Below are 22,957 nucleotides of genomic sequence, written 5' to 3'. Positions count from 1 at the left end.
TTGGGTTGCATTCATCTCCAAGCAAACCTCTGCGTATGCAAAAGAATATCCCTCTCCTGAGCCTTGGTTCCAAGAAGTCTGGAAAGGCAGACAGATGCTTTGAGGCATCTTGGGCAACACAGACGGGCTAAGGTTTTTAATATGGAATCAACAACGTAGTGGCAATGATCTGGGTCTCGGCTGGTTACCTGCTAGCCTTCTTCAGCCAATGAGAGAAGACGAGGCCATGGGTTGGCGCCATGGGTATAAAGGCTGTCCTCTGTACCACAAATTACTCATCTCTCACCTGTGCTCAGCTCTCAGCCTAGAGGAGACATTTGATGCCTGAAGGAGCCCTCCCTGACCTGCGATATTTGGGGTGGCAATTGGTTAGGAATTGCACGAGGGTCTGGAGGTGGGAGGGGTGCAAAAAAGTGGGGAATAAGCTAGAAAATCATAGTCCCCTGTTGTAACCATTTGCTTATTTATAACAGTTTATATACTGACCACTTCTCACTTAACTTCTGTCACATTCTTAGAGTGAAACCAGATATTTGTTGGTTAGTTTTCACTGAGCAATTGAGAACAGCCAGCCATGTAAACACATCAATGTAACCACCCTGTCAGATGCTAGAGGACTATTCTGGTCTGGGCTTTGAGCTGCCCCCACATGGACTGGCAAGACAGAGAGCTCATCGCTGTGAAAGTCTTGCTTGGGTCCAAGTTCGAACCAGCTGGAACACAATCCCCAAGCAAAGCTTCCCCGTGAGCTTGTTCCTTCTGGACAGGTCTCCTTGCCTGCTGAGAAGATGAGGCTGCACATAAAGTTTCCAAGAGTGAGCCGCTTTTCACATTGGCTGTAATACTGAGTGCCGCTTCGCTTGCTTTTCATGGCCTCTGTCGCTTCTTTTTCTGGCTCTGATGAGGAACAAAGGCAGGACCACGAGAACGACAAGCTCGTTATGCCCCTTAGAACCGAGTAGGGGTTCAATGGCAACCTGGGCCTGCGTTCTAGTTCAGACGTGAGAACATCAAGCACGCCCTTGTCTCGGGTTCAGTGTGAAATGGAGATTGACACTGACGCTGACTCGCTGTGATCCTGAGGCAGTGACTTCACCTTTGCCTCGGCTCCCTGTACAATGTGGAAGATCATTCTTAAGATGAACAATGCGGAGGTTTAGAATCTTAGTCCAAGTAGTTGTGCAAGGTTGGCGTAATGTTTTCCAACACCTTTGAGATGACAGGTAATTTCTTAACAAACCAATGTTAAATTTAATATTAGCAGAAGTTGGTTGAGTAAGCTCATAAACCTTATAAGGGGTTAGTGTCTTGGGTAATGAATTATAGTTTAATTCAATGAACCTGTATTTTAAATGCAAGGCCTTATATTGGGTGCTTGATAATAACATTTTAAATCTCCGAAGTACCTACTTGTTTATAAAGAGCTTTTATATTAATTATTTCATTTGGTTTTCATACTGATACCATAGCATAGAGAGGACAGCTATCACCACTTTATAGATGAGGAAATTGTGACTTGATATCTTATGTAGAACACTGATTTCAATCTACTTGTAATTTTGATGGAGACAAGGAATGGGGGAAACAGAAAGAAAAACCCTTTATGAAGATTAAATGTTCTGTGATATGATGGTAGTAGTGGTGGCAGCAAACCTTTATTAACCTCTTGTCATGTACCAGATATGCTGTAAGTATTTCACATGGAATAACGCAATTAATTCTTACAGCAATCACATGAAGGCAGTACTGACTTCTTCCAGGGATGAATGTCATGTAAGCTTCATGAGGACAGGATATGTACCCATTTTTTTTGCTCTTGTATCCCAGTTGTCAGAGTAGTATCTAGCACAAAGTGGACAGCCCATAAATATTTTGGATGAATGGATTTGTCTGCCAGATATAGAAGGTGAGACATGGGATAGCTAAGTCACTCCGCTTGACCAAGGTTACTTAGTCATTACACCGTGAGGGCAAGATTTGAACACCCCAACACAAAATTCTTTAAGATCACAAGTGACCCTTATGAAAACAAAACAACCCTGCACCCAAAACCATGTTTGTGCTTTGGCGGAGGATGGGCGTATTCTAAATTACCTTAGAAAACCATCAGAACTTGTCTTATCCTGGGATTTAGGCTCTTACAAAGAAACGTTTAGTGGATATAAAACCTCCGACTGGATATGTGTCATCTTTATATATCGACGATGATTAGGCTCTGAAAAGGAAAGATAGTGTTTAACTGATTGTTCTGGAGTTTCTACTTCACAAGATATTTTCTAAAATTCATAAGATTCATCTTCACTAGCTGGGCAGCTCATTACACACTAGAAAGGTCCAGCTTCAGTATAGTTTGATTAGCCATAGAAGGTGCAGTGAGGGCGCGGAGGGATAACATTTAGGTCAGTCAAAATAGTACATTTAAGAAAAATGGAATCATGAAAGTTGCTTTCTTACAGGGACAGCTCAGTGAAAATCTAGAAATAGAAATATGAGCAGAAAGTAGGTGATGGCTTCCCTTGGAGAAGTGAAAATCTGGATTTGCAATCCCAAAGTGAGGTATTGATTTCAACGTGAAAGAACAGCAGTGTGCGACAGAATACGTAACATCCTGTAGTTAATATGCCATGACAGCCTACCTGGAAATTAACTTCTCAGAAAATCTTAGTTTCGAATGATAGCATCTGATCTTAATATTTGAAACATGGGTGGTAGAGCACAAGCAAATATTTCACTGAAAAAGTACACTCTTTTCCACAGACTGAAATTTACTGTTATTGTTTGAATAACTAATGCAATTCTCACCTCTGTGTGTGTGTGCTTGTTCTCTGTTTTACATCGATAAGCTGGGGAAGCCAAAAATTGATTCCTGTTTATTTTACTTTTATTTTTAACATCTTATAGCTTAGAAATTTCCATGAAAGAGGTGGTATATAAGCTCTGTTGGATCCTTTAGGAAGAAAAACAAGCAGCAGTTTTCTGACTGCACTCCCTGGTGAACTCGTGCGAAAGGAGAACTTTCCTAGGCTCTAGTCTTCACGGGAGCGATCGCCGGTCCTTTCTCCCCATGAGAGGCTGGGTTTCAAAGCAACCTTGCAGTTAGCAGCCAAGGGCATGACCATCGTGTCACAGGGCTCCTTACACGCCGCACAGCAAAGGAAACGGTTAATAATACAAAGATCAATTACTGACCTATATACCAGCGAATAACAACTGAATTTATAATTTTTAAAGTACATCATGTTGACTTTACAAAAGTACCAAAGTGGAAAAGGAAGCAAGGAGGGGGAGTAGGAAGAAAAATAAATACCTAGATATTAATCTATAAAAGAACAACAACAAAGGAACAGGATCAAGAGATACCAAAGCTCAAACCTAAATCACTGCAACTGAGTCCACTCTGTCTCACAGCAACTCTAAGACAGACTAGAGCAGCCTCTTTGCGTTCCCAAGGCTGGTTGTGGACGTATAGCCAGGGATCTGGAACTATACATGGAAAACTCTCAAACTCTGATTTTAAAAAGCCAAAGAAGTCCTAAATAAATGGAAAGATTTTGTGTTTATAGATTGAAATTTCTTCTTGTTAGGATTTAGTTTGTCTCTACTTGAGCTATAGATTCAACCCAGCCCAAATCAAAATCCCAGCAAATTATTCGTAGTTATTGACAAACTGATCCTCAAGCTTAAATGGAAAGACAGACCAGAATAGCCAGTGCAACACAGAAGAACACCTAATTTCAAGGTTGCACCACCTAATTTCAAGTTTCAGTATCCAGCCACAGTGCTGAAGATGCTGTGGTGCTGGTTAAAGACTGCTCCCCGCCATTCAGTCAATGTGGACCCTTGTGGATTTCTGGGACTGCAACTGTGTATGGGATTAGAAAGCCCAGCCTCGGGCAGATCGCCACCCAACGCATTACCACTGTACACCAGGGCTTCATAGTCAGTGATAGACACATAAACTCATGGAACAACATAGAGCACCCCAAAATGACCAACCAATACAGTCAACTGATCTTTGACGAGGAAGCAAAAGTCGCTTATTAAAGGAAGGTTATCTCTTCAACAAAGGGTGATGGAACAGTATAAGCCCAGAACAAGACTTAAACCTTTCACAAAATTTAACTCAAAGTGGCGCATAGACCTAAATGTAAAAGGCAAAACTAGGAAATGTCAAGATGAAAGCATACGAGAAAGTCTAAATTATCTTGTGGTAAATACACCAAAAGCAAGATTCAAAAGAGAAAACATTGATAAGTGAGACTCAAATTGCGTTAAATTAAAAACAAAGGAAAAACATCAAATTAATTTTTAATTAAATTTTTAACTTGATGTTTACATTTATTAAATTAAAATGTAAAACTTATGCACTGTAAAAAGAAACAAGAGAATGGATAGCCATGCCATAGATTGGGAGAAAATATTTGAAAGCAATATCCAATAAAGAATTTATAGTTTTAAAATTCCTAAACTAAAATCCTAAAAGTCAACAATAAGGAAAGAAACAACTCAATTATTGGACAAAAGATCTGAACAAACATCTCAACAAAGAGACATGCAGGTGGCAAATAAGCATAAGAAAAGCTATCATTTATCACTAAGGAATTGCAAATTAAAATAACAGTAAAATATGCTCTCAAGTAGATTCTGACCCATGAAGACGCCACGTGCATCTGCCGTCCCATCACAGAGGAAGTTCAGACCAGACTGGGTAACTCTGTCAAGGAGACGACAAAAAAATGGCTATCTGTGAAATTTGCATTAAAGAAAGAGAAACAATAGCAACAAAGATATTTGCATGCAGTTTCAGCAGAAATGTATTATTTTTAATTTAAACATCCCTGTAGCTAGTGATAACAACAAACAGTTTCATAAGCCAGAAGTACATGTATCATTATAACTATAACACTAAAAAAGCATGCTAATTTACTTTGTGAACTTTCTGGCGCACAATGCTTTGAACCCCATGATTTGGGCTGTCCACACTCTAAGCACATGCTGTGTTGTCGCCGATGCCAATGTTTATACTCCTTCTTTGGTTTTAGCTACAGCGCTGTGGTAGTTTATGTTTATGAACCTGGTTCAATCATTTTGGTGGGGATAAAGAGAACATTTTTAAAAAGGCTTCCTCAGCTACCAACAATGTCATTAATAATGTGATTCGATGTAGAAAGCTTTACAAAACAATATTGTTAGTATTCATACAATCTAAGAGATACTACAGTTAAGTAATTTGCAACTATATGGTGCCTTGTTATTCTATTATTAAAATTGATCATAAACATGACTAAGTATCCTGCATGATCTGGTAAGGACGAGGTCAATGGGGAGAGTGACACCAATCGTCTGGATGACACGGTCAGAGTAAAACTGTGTTTCATAAGGGATTGTCCAGGGGCCACTCTTTCAGAGTAGGTCACCAGGACTTTCTTTCAAGGTGCTTCTGCGTGGACTTGAGCCTCCAACCTTTTAGTTAGCAGCCAAGTGTATTAACTATTTGTACTACCTCAGGTCTCCTGCCCACCTATTAATTAGAATGGCTAAAATCCACATCATTAACAATTGCTGATAAGAATGCAAACAGCAGGAGCTCTCGTTCATTGCTGGTGAGACATAAAATGTCAGCACCACGTTTAAAGCTGTTTTGGCGGGTTCTTCCAAAGCTAACCATGGTATCACGCAGCACAGCTTCCACGTCCCCAAAAGCCCCTGGTGCTTCACCTACATAATCCTCCCCTTTTGGGCTCCGATCTTTTTATTTTTCAAACATGGTGATACTTTTGCCTTTTGTAGAGGCCCGTGTAATTGGAAGTGTGAGACTGGCTTCAGAGCAATCTGTGTTTAAAATTCAGTCCTATCTTTTCGTGGCTTGATTTGCATTTTGTTTTATTGCTGAATGATAAACTTTTGCATAGACATGCCAGTTTGTTTATCCATTAATTTACTGAAGGGTGTCTTGGCTACTTCTAGTTTTATGATATAAAGCTTCTATAAATATCCACATTTTGTGCACAAATAATTTTTAAATTAAAAAAGGCAGCTTTGTGCCTCTCAACATTGCGCAACTCCAGAGAGCGCCATTCGTGTGAAAGTCAGCGTGGATGGTCTCCGCTGGCCCTGAGCAAGGCTGCAACACTTTTCCAACTCTGATGGCTTCGTCCTAAGAACAGAGATCTTATCAGCCACACATCAACTTAACATTTTGCCTGTGAAACTTTCCATCCATTGATTCAACTTAATGATTTCCTTATGAGAAGTAGATTGGGTAGAATCAATGAGCAGCCTTTTTCAGACAGAGCTTTGAAAGGTGTTTTTCATCTGGTGTAGTTTGTGGTTACACGTAGGGTTACTAACATCGAGGTCGGCAGTTCAAAACCACCATCTATGCTGAAGGAGAAAGAGGAGACTTTCTACTGTCTTAAAGAGTTACAGTGTCATGATTATATAATTCTTCTTGATATGATTGAACTATTGAGTTATAAGATATGTGGATTATGTGCCAGTAAAGCTGATTTGAAAAGAAAAGTTACAATGTCAGAAACCTGCAGGAGCTTTTTCACCCTGTTCCATGGGGTCGATGTGAGGCAGAATCAGCATGATGGCAATGCGTTTGTTTCGTTTTGCTTTGTTTTTAAAGCAGTCATGAACCCACCTGTGTATGAGCAGTGAACAAGATTGGGAGCAGTCTGATTAGCCTCTCTGCCCCAGCCTATGAGCTACATCCCACACGTCTACCCCTCTCTGGCCTCGGTTGTGAGGTGGGAACAAATAGCAGTCCTACAATAGAAGCCAACCCCAGTGGACCAGCAGCCGGGAGAATATAACACTTGGGTTGAAAGTGGCAGCTGCGGCCTTCTGAACACTGAGAAGTGCTTTTCCGACCATCTGAAGAAATGCTACAATTTTCTAGCCCGCTGCAGTAAGAGACTGGAAGATGAAAACTTTTTGTTGATGACTCAGAAAACTTGGGCATTTGACAGAAATATGTAAATGAAATCTTAAATCCTCAGGAAATGTGAGGCCCTTTCCCAGGTATTTGCTCGATAAATTTTATTCCAACAGATTTTAGATCTTAAAGTAGCCCCATTTCAGACCAAACTTACGGTCTTTCACTGGTTTTCTGATGTGTCGAATCGTGTCATGAAAACCATGTAAAGAGAAATTTGTTGTTGAAGGAACTCCATATATTTCTCATTTCATTGAGATTTATTGGTCTTATTTTAATGGAACAGAAGAAAAATTAACATTTTGTGGTTGCCTTTTTTTACACTAAAATGAGACTGAATTGTTAAGGAAAAGGCTTTTCTTGGGCCAGTGTTTTGATCAGTGTAGGTTCCAGTTGCTGAGATAAGCCTCTTGCTGAATCGCATGTATGTTTTTGAGTTTGTTCTTGGATCTTATCTGCCTGCAGCAGCAGCAAGCTCAATAACAAATGAGGTTCAAAGGGATGAAGCTGCTGTTACAGCCTCTTGCCCTAGTGTTTTCATAGAGCACCATAGATCTGGTCTTTATTCTCATCCTGATCAAATTCTTTGAAAGCTTATCTTCTGCCGCCATTTCCTATGGCCTTTCCGCAAGCAGCCATTAGTTTTAATATTAGTAGAGTGGTATGTTGTGTGTAAATATCCTTAATAGTTCTGTTTCTAAGACATTGTTTGAACCCATCTTTGAAAGGATCTCGGCTTGACAGTGAATTTTCCATTTATTTTGCACACACTGCAGTTGACTTCCTCAATTTACTCTGTAATTCCATTTATTCATGATTGTGAGTAGCTCTTGTAGCTCTGATCAGTTGAGTAGATGCCATTCAGGGCTATAGATAACAGCTTGACATTATTTTATCCCCTTCATGTTGGATAATGCTACTGCAGGAAGATGCTACTGATTACAAGGAAAGCTACATATACGGAATATTTGTAGGATTTTTATTTCACTATGATAAAATGGGATTTGCATACCAGTATAAGATGCCTTCAAAGGACCCTGCTTACTTCAACTCCTAGATGAATTGCTAACCACAAGGTCAGTGATTCGCACTCTCCAGCTGTTCTGTGGGAGAAAGCTAAGGCTGTCTGTTCTCATAAAGATGTGAAGTCTTGAAAACCCAGAAGAGCAGTTCTTTTCTGCCTAGAGGGTCACTCTGAGTTGGAATTGACTTGATGGAAGTGCAGTTGAGGTTGACGTTAAGGCTGAGGCTGAGGTTTGAGGTCTGCTAAGCTGTAGAGTGGTCAGGAGCCCTGTCCAGTGAAAGAACCTGTCAGTCTTGAGAGTGCATTGGATGTAGGGGTAGAGATGTTGAGTTTGGAGATTAGCATGATGGGAAAATGGAGGACCAACATTTCTAGAATGTAAGCATAATAGCTCACTTACCTCTCTCTGAAAGGGGCTCTTGCTTCTATCTAGGCCTCCCTTCCCCACCTTGCTCTCTCCTCCCACTCTTGAGCCAAGCCAACTCTGCCAGGATGGTCAGGTCGCCTCCTGGCAGCATGCTGGCCTCTACTCCACCTTCCAGCCAGCTTGACCCCAGGACTTCAAATGTTAACCCAATGTGAGAGGACTTTCACTAAAATTAGACTTTTTTCACCTGACAATTTGATGAATCCACAGGTAGTATGTTTCATCTACAAAAACTCTCTCTAAAAATGCATTAAATGGTGTTAGGACTAGGAACACAATCCAGTAAAAGCTACTGAGAACCGCATACTTGGAATCTGTCCAAGCCATTCCAAACTCTTGATTTTACGGAAATTAGAGATACTTGTTTTTATCGTAAACAGCATGCATGAATATATTACTAACTTTGTAAAGGTCTCCCTGCAGAGAATCAAAGTTATCAGATACTATTTGTATAAGGAAACCCACATCATAGTCCCGCAAAGACTTGTACAAGGAAACCACATCATAGTTCTGCAAAGACTGATAACATCGCTGGCCTGAGAGTGGAAAATACAAAAAATACATTTCTCCATATTATGGAATTATTTTTAAGCAAACATGGCTTGACATAACCCAACTCAAAACTCCAAATTATAAATATCAAAATGATCAAATTGGGAGTGATTTTACTAAAGCTTTTATGATAAAATTTAAAGAAATAGATTACTCATTTAATAAGGTTTAGGTAGAATTCAATTTATTGAGAAATGTAGTCCATATATAATTTGTAAAAGATTATTGTAATATACAGTATACATTTAGACTACTATTATAAAACTTAACTGAGCAGTATAAGGGACAATAAAATGAGCACTTACTACAAACCTTGCGTGAAAGGAGACAGTGATCAGTGTAAGATATTAAAATAATAATAATGTATAAATTATCAAGGGTTCATGGGGGGGAGGGTGGGTGAAGGAGGAAAAAATTGAGGAGCTGATACCAAGGGCTCAAGTAGAAAGAAAATGTTTTGAAAAGGATGATGGCAACCTATGTATAAATGTGCTTGGCACGATGGATGTATGGATTGTTATAAGAGCTGCAAGGGTCCCCAATAAAATGATTAAAAGAAAAAAAAGACAAAGTTTAGAAGGCTTCTGTACACCTCTGCACAACCACATCCCTCCCCCCACAGAGCTTGCTGCTAATCTGCATTTTATGTATGTTTTTCTGTGACTTGTTTTGCTCGCGGTGTACTGTATCCCCATATAAGATCACATCTGAATTGTTAACCCACTCTGCTGCTAATTTATATGTGGCATCTGTTGCTGCCACTGAGTCAGCCACCTGACATACAAGAGAGCACAATGCTGCCCGGTTCTGGGCCTCTCCTTGGCCAAGTGCAGCATGGATCCGACCGCTGTGCTCCATAGTGCTTCTGCTGGCTGATTTTTAGTAGTCGTTAACTGGGCCTTTCTTCCTAGTCATCTTAGTCTTAGCACTCCCCTGACACCTCTTCAACAACATCGCAGCATGAACCCTCGCTGGCATGTGGGTAGAGGCTATGCATGTGGTGCATTGGCCAGGAATTCAACCGGGGACCACAGCTTGGGACCATCAACAACCACCAGGGCCTCGTTGTTGTTCCTAGCTTCCAGTTATTGTGAGCAATGTTGCATTCCATAGTCTTCTCCATATCTCCAAGGTAGCCTGTGCATCTCAACTGCATATCCAGGAGGGGAGCTGGCTCATAAAACACACATATTTTCAACTATACTAAGTGAGGCTAAAATGCTTTCTAAAGCAGTTGTTCCTACTCATGTGCCCGCAAGCAGTGAGTGAGTGCCCATTGTATCATGCCCTCTCCAGCACGCTTGTGTAATTTTAGTTTTTTCCAGCCTAGTAAGTATGAAATGGTAGCCCTCTGGGGTTTTCATTTTAATTTCCATGCTCACCCATGAGGTTGGGTATCTTTTCATAGTTTATGTGCCACTTGTGTTTTCATTCATTCAACAAGCATGGCGTGGGTGCTGAGCTTGCACCAGCCACTGTCTGGTTCGCTCTCTACTTTTGTGAAGTGCCTGTACCTACAGAGCACATGTTTTTCAACTGGGTTGTTTTGCTTTTTCAAGAGAGTTTTTCACATGTTCTGTGGGTAATGTTTTGTTGCAAATGTCATCTCCAACTCTGCAGCCTGACTCTCTGTGCTGTGGTTTTTCTGGGTAAGCAGAAACTCTTAGCTTTAATGTAGTCACATTTGCCCATTTTCTTGTGCTGTCTTTTAAAGCATGAAAGTTTTGCCATTTACATTTAAGACCTTACTTTCCCTCGGAATGCATTCTTAAATTATGTGAGGTGTAGTCTCCAATTTCTTTCTCTCATATTTCACTTTTTTTTAACCCCTCTAGGGAGAGCCAAGTCTTCTGGCACTGTTTCTGAATGACCCATCTTTGACCATTGATCTACAATGTTCCCTTTGTCATGAGTTAAATCTCTATATATGGACGGATCTGTTTATGGACTCTGTTTCTTTGTTTTATTTCTCTCTTTCTCTTTGTTAATCCAGTGTACCCTTCTATTACTAAAAAAATTAGGATAATTGTGTTTGTACTTTGGAGAAACAAATCTACAGAGAATCATGTATAAGAGTTTTATATAAAGGTTAAGTGTGCATCAAGAAAACATCCCAACCCAGTGCTGCCCAAGCCCACAAGTCCAACATTAACCCATATGTCCAACACCAATCCACAAAGTCCTCCTCCATCTCATAAGGCAGACACAATGACGCCGACTGCAGGAGGAAAGCTGAGTCAGTGAATGTGTAAGCATCTCAGTGCTGGCAGGGGTCTCCACTCGGCTGCTCCAGCACCCAGGGCTGCATAGGGATAGGTCCATGTGGCTTCCCTTCGGGGATGTCTTGCAGCAGGTGAGCCTTGTCAGTTGAAGCAGGGAACTTGTTAAGGCAGCTGCACCTGGTCCAACCATCACAAAGCAAGAGACCCAAAACTGGAAAGGCGAGGCTCACTGAGCCATTAATCCCTCCACCCTTCAATTAATCCCACATGTGGTTACTGCCAGGTTGGCACAATAAACTAACTAACTCAATAATAATTATTTTTTTTGCAAATTAAATCAATGGTTGACATATGGTGAGTACTCAGTAAATGTTATGTATTATTATCTTATAGGAAGCATAGTTTTATATCCTGCTTAGATCATATATAAAGCTCTACAGAGGCGTCACAATCATTCAAGTGAAATCACTACTATTTTTACACTTGATCTGAGTTATCATAACTGCCCAAGGATGTAAGGAATATATCTGTTCAGTCATGCCTTTTGCCCTTTTCTGAAGCAGGTAGGAAAAGGGAAAGATGAATCCTATAGATAGAACTTTTACTTACCCCCACTAACAGGCTATTGTCGAGGTTCAGTGAAGGAGGTTTGACTTTGTTCATCTAGTGTCTTTTTTCAAAGTTGAATTTTGAAGATGAAGTGATGCTGGAAAACCAAGCAAGCCTATTTAAGAATGATTCAGTAATAAAGATCTGAGCCATCCAGTTTTCTCCAAATTGTTTCTAATCCATATTTTACATATTATAAACCACCTCAGTATATTTCTAAAATTAACCCATTTAGTTGACGCAGGAAAGAGAAGTGTCACATTTTAACTGTTACCGAAAGAAATGTTCTTTGCTCTGTTGGTCTTGGACTTCCCCATAGTACTTGATTCCAGATGTTGAATTGTTTTTTCAGAAGCCTGATTAAAGTGCCAGAGCATTGGATTTTTGAAGACATTTTCAAACCCCAGCTGATTATCACAACACCCAGGCATCCAAACTTTCAAAGTTCAGCTTTGGCTCTGAAATGTATCAGCAGCTGCAAAACAATATGTGCAGAGGCACAGGTTCACAGGACTGGGATCCATTGACATTATATGGTCAAACTATAAGCCTAGTTCCTTTACTTCCAGGTTACCACACTGAGATTCAATTTGGTTGTTTAAAATCCACTAGATTCCTTTAATTCCATTAAGAAATAATTGTTGCTAGAAATCATGGTTGTAACGCCCACACAGGAAACTGGTATGTAGATTCTATTATTAATCTTACGGAATGTTTAAGTTATATAATTGTATTAATTCTTCAAAGTGTTCACCACGGTTAATTTAGTTTACACTTTACTCCAGTTACATACCCTTGTTGTTGTTAACTGCTGTGAAGTTGATCGCTCCCTGTGACATGATATGTCGTGACATGATATGTGATCTATGCAGAGTCAAGCTGCTCTACAAGGCTTTTAAGCCTTTGACCTTTCACAAGCCAATCACCAGCCCTGTCTTCTGAGGCTCCTTTGGGTGGGTTGGACTCACCAAATGGATGAAGACTTATCGATATGTGCCATCCAGAGGTGTATTATATACCCCTGGGACACACACAGGGCAGTGAAAGCAGAGACTACGGGCATTCTACTGACTGCTAAGACATTCAAAACTACATGAGTCATAACACTGCAAAGAGTAGAGAGTTCAGAACACTTAATGTTGCTCATGATGAAACCGTCCAAGAGACAGTTGTGTGAACAGAACAAGAGGACCCTGCATGGTTGACAATAAGGAAAGGTGTGTGAGGACTGTATCAGTTGACAGACTGAGCCAATAATCCGAGGTCTGGGGACTAGGAAAAGGCCAACAGCACCGGCATTGGAGGCAGACTCATTAACGTGCAGTATACAGATGGCTGGACTTGGCTGGCTGGAAGTTGAGGACTTGAAGAACTAACTGATGAACATCAAAGATTACGGCTTTCACTATAGATTACATCTCAATGGAAAGAAAGCAAAATTTGCACACTTGGTCCAATAAACAGCATTATGGTAAAAAGAGAAAATATATAAGTTATCAATGATTCCACTTAACAGCCGTGGAAGCAGGAGTCAAAAAGTCAGATGACCTGTTGCATTTAGTGAATCTGGTTCAAAAGCCCTCTGGAGCATGTTAGAGAGCAGAGATGTCACTCTGATGACTAAGGTACCCTTGACTCAAACCATGCTGTTTGCAGTCACTTCACATGCAGGCAAACCTGGCCAATGAATAAAGATGACTGAAGAATTGTTGTCTTTGAATTATGGTCTTGGTGAAGAATGATAAATATGCCATCGACTGCCAGAAGAACAAACATATCTTGGAAGAAGTACTTAGAAAAGATGACTTTGTATCCCATATGCTGAACATGTTACCAGGAGGGACCAATCCCTAGAAGAGGAGATGAGGCTTGGGAATATGTAGGATCAGCAAAAAAGGAAGACCCTTGATGAGCTAGACTGACACAGTGACTGCAACGATCAGCTCGGCATGGCAATGATCATGAGGCTGGCCCAAGACGGGGTAGTCTTTCCTTTGTCTGCTCTGAGGCAGAACCATCTGGACAGCACCTAACGACAGAATGGACAAAGCTAACATTCTTCCAAATATTTTATACATACTCTTTGTTTGCACTCTTCTTCAGAGAGCTTCATTAGGCCCTAGCTCTGTGTGTGTGTGTGCATGCAAAGAAAACCCTTCCCAACCACCTCACCTCCCTCTGCTGATGGCAGAGGGCTCATTAGCAGATGCCTTCTGCATGGTGCCTTCATAGGGAGAGGGAGAGATAGAGCTGGGGATAAATCAGATAGTAACTTTTGAGGTACACCACACTGATTTCTAGTAGAGCAGTGGAAAGGCTTTATGTATTGAGAAATAGCCAACAGACACAGAGGCAATAATCACCAAGAGTCTACAGTCCTAGGAAGAGAACCTTTCCCTAAGTGAAGAAGTCATTGTGGTTGGTTATGAGAGAGCAGGCAGGAGAAGCAGGGGAGCCATGTGAAGCTGATTCTGAAAGGTGAAATTCCGGTGTTCCAAGGGCAGACCTTCTGTATTCCTTTGTACACGGTAACAAAAGGCATTCGAGCATCTAGCAAGGTGGAGTAGGCTCTACCCTCAGTAAATTCTTACTATCAGGCACGCTGAAGTATAAGAACAGTTCAAGCAAGTGGAAGACTATCTCAGTCTCTAGAACAAAATCCTCCCAATATTTTCAATTAATTTTTAAATATACAAATATTCTATTTCCTACTGCTGGCACTATGCATAGAATGAGGAAATCAGTCCATTGTGTCTTTCCTAACTTCTCCAAACTTATTCCAACGAATGGGATCATTTAACAGGAATCCTAATGCTGTCAGTGCAGAACATTCTTCAGATCCATTCTTTTCCAGCTATTGACTGACCTCCGTGATGCTGAGGCCAGCTGACCTTTCTCTCGTTTCTTAACATTTCTCCCTTCCCGAGGAGAAGTCAGCAGGACCAGAATAGTTTTAGCAATCCACAGCAGCAAGGTCCATGGGGAGTCTTAGAATGATAGTGAAACTCAGAGTTCATCCACAAATGGCTCAGCAGTCACCATGGAAGCTTCTAGGAACTGCAGATGTCTCTTTCACAGTCCTTGTTGAGACCCAATAGAATTAATTGTCTTCAGTCCTGGCATCTGGATCTAGACAGCTGAACTGTGAGCAGGCATTTGGTGACAACGTGGGGATCTGAGAATAAGAGAAGCAACCTCTGCCCCAATTGAGCTCCCCTGGTTTATTGCAGGAGACAGGCGGGAACAGCCCAGCATGATGGTGCGCACAGCACCAGTCCCCCATGCGGGCCAGCATGTACTTTGCCAGCGAAAGGAGGCTCCCCCTTAATGCAGGTGGTTAGCTTTCTAATTGTGTTTCCAGTTAGATGAATGCTTTTCTTTGTCCTGCTTGACCTTAACACTTGTAGACGATTCTTTAAAACTTGCTCTGAGCTGCTGCTTGTTACAGTTGCTTCAGATGTTTACAGCTCTTTGTTCTCACTCTCATACTTTGTTAAAAGCACAGGCTTAATTTTATAATAAAAAGAATGTGTGAAATTTTAATTTGGGCATTTCATAACATCTTCATGCTGCTGCTTGGACTCCTGCCTCTCTGTCAAGCTGTTTTTGATCTCTTTCAAGGATGATCATTGAATATTTTCACATACCTGTGTGTTGTCTGTGACACTGTGGTAACTTGTGGACTAGAGCAAAACTCAGCTGGTCTGGGTCCCAGCCAAAGCACTCATCGGAGGTACTAGGAAGAGTATGATTGAGTAGAGTTTGGGGCTCGAGATATCATCTCTACACCGTGATAAACAGTGCTGTCTGTAACAGCTACCCCGCTCCTTTGATAGTGACTCTATTCGTTTCTAGTCATTGTGAGAGTATCAGCTCCCCTCTTCCCTCCTCCCTTTACCAGAAATAGTAGCTCTTCTGTGCTGGTCCATATAGCCTCCAACTTGTTAGACCTGAAACCAGGATATATTTTTCACTGGTTTCTTTACTCAGGTGTTCTGTAAGAGAAGCAGTGGCTTAACTATTTACTAGATCATGTTAAGAAGGAAAACTGGGAATTAAAATATTCTTGTTGCCACATCATGCTCACCACTACAAAATTATCTTTACCTGTGTATTCTAAGCATGAGTGTTAAACTCAAACATATTCAGTAGCTAAACCTAAAAGTATTTGATATTTATCTCATTTTCCCTTTTCTCAAAAGCAAAAAGCATAATTATATTTTTATTAATTTATTTAGAACGATTTTCATAACTTGATCTTTTTATTAAAAGAGAGTTACTGTTATTACAGTAGACATTAGAGGTTCTCAGTTGACTTTCAACCTAACAACTCAAACATGGCTGAGGACTAGGGGAACAATGAATCATGGCTGGCAACTTGGGTTTTAACAGAACTGGCATAGAATCCTCAATACTGGCTTTGACCCCCATGTAGTACTCTCAGTCAACAACATTCACACTTCAAAGATGCTTTGTGAGAAATCCTTAAGCAGAACCAAATACCATTTAGAGGTGCGTTGGAATACATAAAAGGTAACCACCTAAAGTTAAGTAGTTAGCCCTTCCCCAAAGAAGTTACATTTGAGCTGGATGTACAAGGACAGTAGGAGGTCAGTGGGAAAAACAGGATATTTCAGGCAGCACATGCAAAAGCATAGCTGCATATCTGACATCTCCAAAGAACTACGTTGATGCGACGAAGACGGGTAACAGGAGAACTATTGGGAGGCTGGATTACGAATGCCACGCCAAGGGCAGTTTGCTTTGTGTTGCATGGCGTGTGTTGTATTATAGTTTAGGGGAAAGCACATGAAGCTTCGTCAACTTTGCCCCACAAACACTTGCAACTCCTTTTGGGATCCCCACCCAAATCAACATGAAACCATTTCTTGCAAGATCTCCATCCTTTCCATTTTAATTATTCTATGTTTTTTCTGGTCGGTTAGAAGGTTTCCAAGTAGCTAGTCACTATTGTTAGATATATGGAACTGTCATCAGTGAAATGTCAAAAACATTATAAATGACTGACTCCACCCTTTGTACTTCTCCATGCCACGTTTCTCTCTTTGGCCTAATAACTGACACTGGAAGAACAGTTCGTATGGATATGTGTGTGTATAATGTGTCCCTTTTCAGAAAATAAGTCACAGACTATAAAATAGTTGTTAGCAGTCTCGAAAATGAGGTAGGTTTACATGCACATATGTAGAAAGAACTCAAATCAGTGTTTTCCAAAAGTCAGTGGTAAAGCAACATGTGCCGGTATAGCAAAGGGAGAAAAGACACAAATACAAATGATTTCATGTACGCGTGACTCCATAACTACAGTAATGCCCAGGAAAGAGTAGGACAGGAGGAATGCCCCATATGGATCTCAGTGGATACCTCGCAAGGAACGAGCACGTGTGGAGGAAGGATTTAGTTAATCTTTACTGTTCAAATATTTTATTGCAAAAATACAAGAAACAAAGGGAGGAAAGATGAACAAGAAGGGGACAGAAAGCAGAGCTCTCTCTCAAGGCAGAACGCTGCTTGCCGTGGGCTTACATTTGTCACAGGCAAAAGAAGTTGCAAAGTATGTCTATGTTCAGCACTGAAGAATACAGATTTCATTTCGTGGATTATTTCTATGATTGCTGCTGGAGTTGTTTGATGGATCCAGTACTGAAGGTTAACCTAGAAAGCTATTCTGACAAAACTGGGCTTGCCTTAGAAACTTTTTGAGCTCAAGCAAACAATTTAAATTCTGTGTGCATGGCCTTCCAGCTCAAAAACAGGAGAAATAATACTAACCCCTTAAAAGGATGTGGGGAGAGACAAATGACAGATAGATGTAAGGAAAAGAGTGGAATGCTTTTGAATTTTCTGTAAATACAGCTAGGATGTGCTAGGAGTCCAAAATCCATATATCTGGGTATACTGACAGCCACCGGATATGTAACGCATAACGTGCATCAATTTTAAATGAACCAATTGTTGTTTAGGGTAATCGTGCATAATCCTTGAGTCAATATTGAAGGGGGCTGGGGGAACAGCTAACAATCGGTTCTTTCAGCTCTGGTTTCAAAAAGCCTCCTTTCAGGTTTAAATGGAATAGACAGCCATTATTTTAAGTACTCACAAACACAGGGCGCCCCCTTGGAGAGCACCCAGAAGTAGCAGCCACTGTCTAATTAGGTGGAAATGAAAATATAAGAAAGTCTATCCGTCGTTTTAAAAACAAACTATATGAATCCAAGCATCTTTCCAGGTGACACTGAATTGCTGGAAAGCTGAAACTTTAGCTTTCTATTCTGATAGAGTTCCAACAGAGGTTACGGTGCTTTTTACCATGGTGTCTAGCAGTGTGAGTTTATTCAGACCTTTTGGCAGACATTCCTGCACACTCAAGCTGAATCAATGAATCACCCATTGTTGGCCGCCTCTACTCTCTGTTGCTAAGAGATTTTTCAAGCATACTGAGGGTTCATTCTACCTGGTATGTATAAAGAGCAAAAGGCATCAAACTTTATAATAGCTCATTTTCCCTGAATTAGCAATTAAAATATTGCCCAGACCTTTAATACTGGGACAGTTGATGTGTAGCTGGAGCACTCTTTACTCGATTACAGAACTGCGTAACTACTTGGGGGGAAATACGTGAAATAAACGTCCTGTTCAGACTCTTCAGAAATATGTGTGGCGAGAAGATGAGAATGTTTAAAAAGTGACCAAAGACACCCAAATCCAAAGCTCAACTAAAAAGATCTGCACACTGACAGAAATGGAATGTGTGCTTGTCCTTTGATGCTTTAAGTGAAGACTCTGGGTCGTTAGATTTCCTCTAGTTTTCCTTGTTACTCTTTTAGTCTAAAAGACTTCCTCTTTGGTTAGACATCATACTTTAAAGCTTTGATACAAGATCTTTTTATGCAAAAATGAACTGTCATAAAAGAGCGAGGTCATCTTCAACTTGTTATTTGTGGATTTTTAAAGTATACTGTGTTCTAGATGTGTCCTCCTGGATTTTTCAAGTAAAAAAGTATAATAGTTAATTAAGTTGTGTTCTTTTTGAACTTGTTCATGATGTCACATCACTGAGAATTCCATAATTTACCATAAATTTAACGTTTCATTCTGATGAGCTGACTGGGATAATTTGGACTACAAATTTGAAAGAAAAAAAGCCTGAGCATTATTTATCCGAATCTAACAATAAGATGTTTTTCAAGTTATTTGATTCTAATTTAATGACAAGAGAAACTTCGCTTCTTTATTCCTTAGTTTCCCTGGATAAGGTAATTTTTGTTTGATAATTTTGTTTGATAATTCTCTCAAGGGGAACTATAGCAAATATTCTATTTTCAAAAGGCATTTAGGACAAAACATAGACTTTGGAGTAAGTCCGGTCTGGACTGTGGTCCCGGCTTCCCCATGAAATCCAGGTGGGGCCCAACTTGCACATCTCTGAAATAAATCACTGCGCCTCGTTATGGGGACCAAATGGGAAAACGATGCCACAGTGTGTGTCCTGGATAGGCATCAGTGTTTGAATCCTCTGGAACTGTTTGAGCCTGTTATCAATAGGCTCTTAAATACCCTTAATTAAAGCTTCTTTACTTGAGTTGGAATCATCAGCATTGTTTACTTCTAATTTCAGCAGAGAGATATAGCAAGAGTGAAATAATTCTCTCATTTGGGGCTTGTGTTTGTGTCCTTGGGTTCCCACAAGGAAATACCATGAATTGGGTGGCTTTAAAGTAGGGGTTCTCAAACTTTTTAAACAGGGGGCCAGTTCACTGTCCCTCAGACCCGTTGGAGGGCCGGACTATAGTTTAAAAAATTATTTTCAAAAAAAAAAAAAGTAAAGCAGGAAAGGACTATGTAAAACTATAGTATATTTTAAACTATCAAACTTGAGATACAGATATCGTTATTGATATCAGGTGTATCTTAAAGCTGAGATTATAAAAAAAACTATGAACAAATTTCTATGCACACTACACATATCTTATTTTGAAGTAAAAAGACAAAATGGAGCAAAAACACCCGGCGGGCCGGGTAAATGTCCTCGGCGGGCTGCATGTGGCCCGAGTGCTGTAGTTTGAGGACCCTGCTTTAAAGGATAGAAAGTTGTCTCACAGTTCTGGATGCTTGTAGTTTGATTCCAGGGTGTCATCAGGATCGTGTTCTCTCCAAAATCTCTACGGGGGGGGGGGGGGATCCTTTCTTGTCTCTCTTGGCTTCCAGCAGTCCTAGGCATTCCCTGGTTTGCAACTGCAGCATAACTCTGATCTCCATCTGCAAGGTCAATGGCCACCTCCCCTCTGCCTCTGTGTATTGGTGGGTCTTCTTTTGATAAGAGCACCACTTAGATAGCATCAGCCCCTACCTTATTCCCGTATGACCTCTTGTTGATTTAACTGATAACATCTTCAAATGCCTAACTTCTAAACAAAGTCACTTTCACAGAAGGTGAAATCCTAATGAAGGTTAGGATTTCAACATAAATATTTGAAGTGGTGCAAACTAATCCATAGCAAGGGTTCAGGGCTAAGAGGACATGGCAGAATTCTGCTCTCTGGTTTCCTTCCTTGCAGACAAGGGAAACATTTGTGATTCTTGGGTCCTTGCTTCCTCTGTCTCAAGGATGCGCTTGCATTCTTACACAAGGCCCAACTCTCTCAAGACTGTACGACAGTGTGCCCCCCCTAGTTTACTATGCAGTGCTCTAAAGCAGGACTTCATTTAGGGCACTGTAGATTCAGCCAAAGACCAAGCATTTCCCAGCCAAATCTGCCACTGAAAACAGACTACGCCTTCATTCCAGACCCACTGCCACTAATCCAGAACATTACTTTTTAAGACTTTAAACCAAGTTTCCCCAAAAATAAGGAGTGACCCAGACTTCCTAACACCTGTGTTTGTGTAGAAGCAGCAGCTCCAGGCCTGTGCTAAAGGCAGATGGTTAAGACCAGGGAATAACAAGATCTTTGCCCAGGGTGTTTGGCTATTTCCCTTTGTAATCTTAGATACTGTTTGCTTGTTTTTTAACTTCATCTCTGCCAGGTCATCCTCATCATGCTATATTCTAGACCTAATGGAACCATTAATTCAGCCTATCTGTTGAATTAAACCAAAGAAAATTCCTACCATCTCTGCTCTCAGAATAACATAAAGTGGAAGCTGCATAGAACTGATATGGAATCTGGTAGTCCCAGCGTAAAAAGAGGAATGTGTCAGGTAACACGAGCAGTAACGTTGGCAAAATGTTTGTCTTTCCTGACCGCAAAGAACAAAAAGAGAGAAAATGGGGTCAAAATGACAAGAGGGTGAGGATAGGAAGTCAGTTCTCCCAGGTCAGACTGTAGAATCAGGCATTTCCTAGCAAAACAACATGACAAGGAAAGAACTGCTCCCCCAGCTTAAAGACAGTCTCGTGATGGGTAGAGGCGTCTCCATGGTATTACTCTCCTCCTTTGGCATAAACTGACTTAAATTGCACAGGTGGCTGGCGGTTAGTAAGAGCACTGTATAGAACAGTTCCTCTGGCTTCCGGTTACAGTTTCACTTGGCAGTTTTATATATGTGTATAGTATAACTCAACCTGAAAGGGCCAGAGGGGAGGAGGGAGAGAATTTCCCTCCGTTTCTAAATCATGGCTCAGTAGAGTGTTGTAAAACACCACGGACGGAAAGCCATTGCGTGGAATATAAAGAAACACTTGAGTCTGCAATGTCATTGCACTCTTGGATTTCGTTTCTGCAGACATGCTCTGTATTCCCTCGAGAGTCTGGAAAATTGACTCCTATTTTTTTCTGTCTGGAGTTGCAGTTAGTGTTGGTATTTGCTCCATGGCTCGATCCAGGTCAGACGGTTCTGCAGTAACCCAGGTGGATGTTAAGACAGGGACTCTGCGGAAAAGACTGAGGAGCAGTGCTTCCCGCACGCCTTTTGGATGGTGGTGTGGTGGCAGTCAGCTGTGGTAAGGACAAATGAAGCTTAGCGGGTCCTTCTAGAGTGGTCTGAGAGGAGGGCTTTTTCCCCGCAGGCACCTTACAGGCAGGCGTTTCATGTATAAAGGGGCATTGAATGCTTAATACTTGTGAGTGGTCATGTTGCTGGGCATTTTTCTGAGGAGCTTCATTTTTTAAATGCAGGAGGCAGTTCTTAAACACTCTGAACTTTTTTTTTTCTTTCCAGTGGTCTTTAAAAATAGCTTAGAAACTAACTATTAAAAACTAGTTCTAGAAAAATTCCTTATCCCATTAGAAGTAGCAGAAGGAGGAATTCTTTCTAATTGGAGGAATAGACATTGTTTTGCATGGACTAACATGTTTTATTGAGAGTAATTACATTTTAAATGATAGCATGTATATTTTGCCAAGAGGACGATTTGTATCCATTTGTGAGTAGTCACACAGGGGAAAACACTGTTTATATGAACTACCTTTTGAATTACTTTTCTAGTAAAAAACTAGGAAACATAAAATAGGCTGAAAATCCATTTATTTTAACAATTGCATTACATTACAGATTAATGATCCAAAATAAAACTTAAACTGATTCAGTACATAATCCGGCATTGGGAAGAACATTTTTTTCCAGCTGAGAATAGATGCATTTTTCCTTTCTCTTCCTACAACATAATTTTTTTGCCTTTAATATGTGTAAGACTTGCCTGAACCCCAGCCAGCCTTAAGTATTCTTCATTCAGAAATGTTCGACGTTGTATTGATGAAGGAGGAACTTATGGGTTGAAAAATAGATGAGCATTTCAGTTTCTGACATAAGACTGTTTTTAAAGGAAACCGCTAAGAGTTCCATTTGAAAAATTGCAAATGCTTCCTGGACACTGTGCCTGGAAATAAGATTCCTGAATAATGGGGCTTGGGGATGTCTCGGCGGCCCTTACAGAAGTGAGCCTTCAAGGACATTTTAAGTACGGTCTGTCTTGCACGTTTTGAATAACTTGTCTCAAGTTTTTCTTGCATGTAACTGTTCTATTTTGTCTTACTCCCCCCCCCCCCATGTTCTATTTGGTAAACCCAAGCGTTGACATACCCAAGGGGAAAATTCCCTCGAACTTGCTATCATTACTTGCCAAATCAAACACTGGGAGGCCTGGAGGGGGGAGTCCTAGACCACTGCCAACACACACAGTCCCTTCTTATCGCTAGACACAGTCACTCCTCCATGGA

General features: G+C 40.7%; 1 protein-coding gene across 2 annotated transcripts in view; it reads left to right on the top strand.

The window, feature by feature from the left end:
- Positions 1-22,957, top strand: part of DDAH1 (dimethylarginine dimethylaminohydrolase 1) — a 155,582-nt gene that overhangs the window by 49,158 nt on the left and 83,467 nt on the right. The gene's annotated exons all lie outside the window — the stretch shown is intronic.

This window comes from Tenrec ecaudatus, chromosome 1, assembly GCF_050624435.1.
Source record: "Tenrec ecaudatus isolate mTenEca1 chromosome 1, mTenEca1.hap1, whole genome shotgun sequence".
NCBI classification, from domain to species: domain Eukaryota; kingdom Metazoa; phylum Chordata; class Mammalia; order Afrosoricida; family Tenrecidae; genus Tenrec; species Tenrec ecaudatus.
Note: the sequence above shows the minus strand (reverse complement) of the source record. Positions and strands in the feature narration are given on the sequence as shown.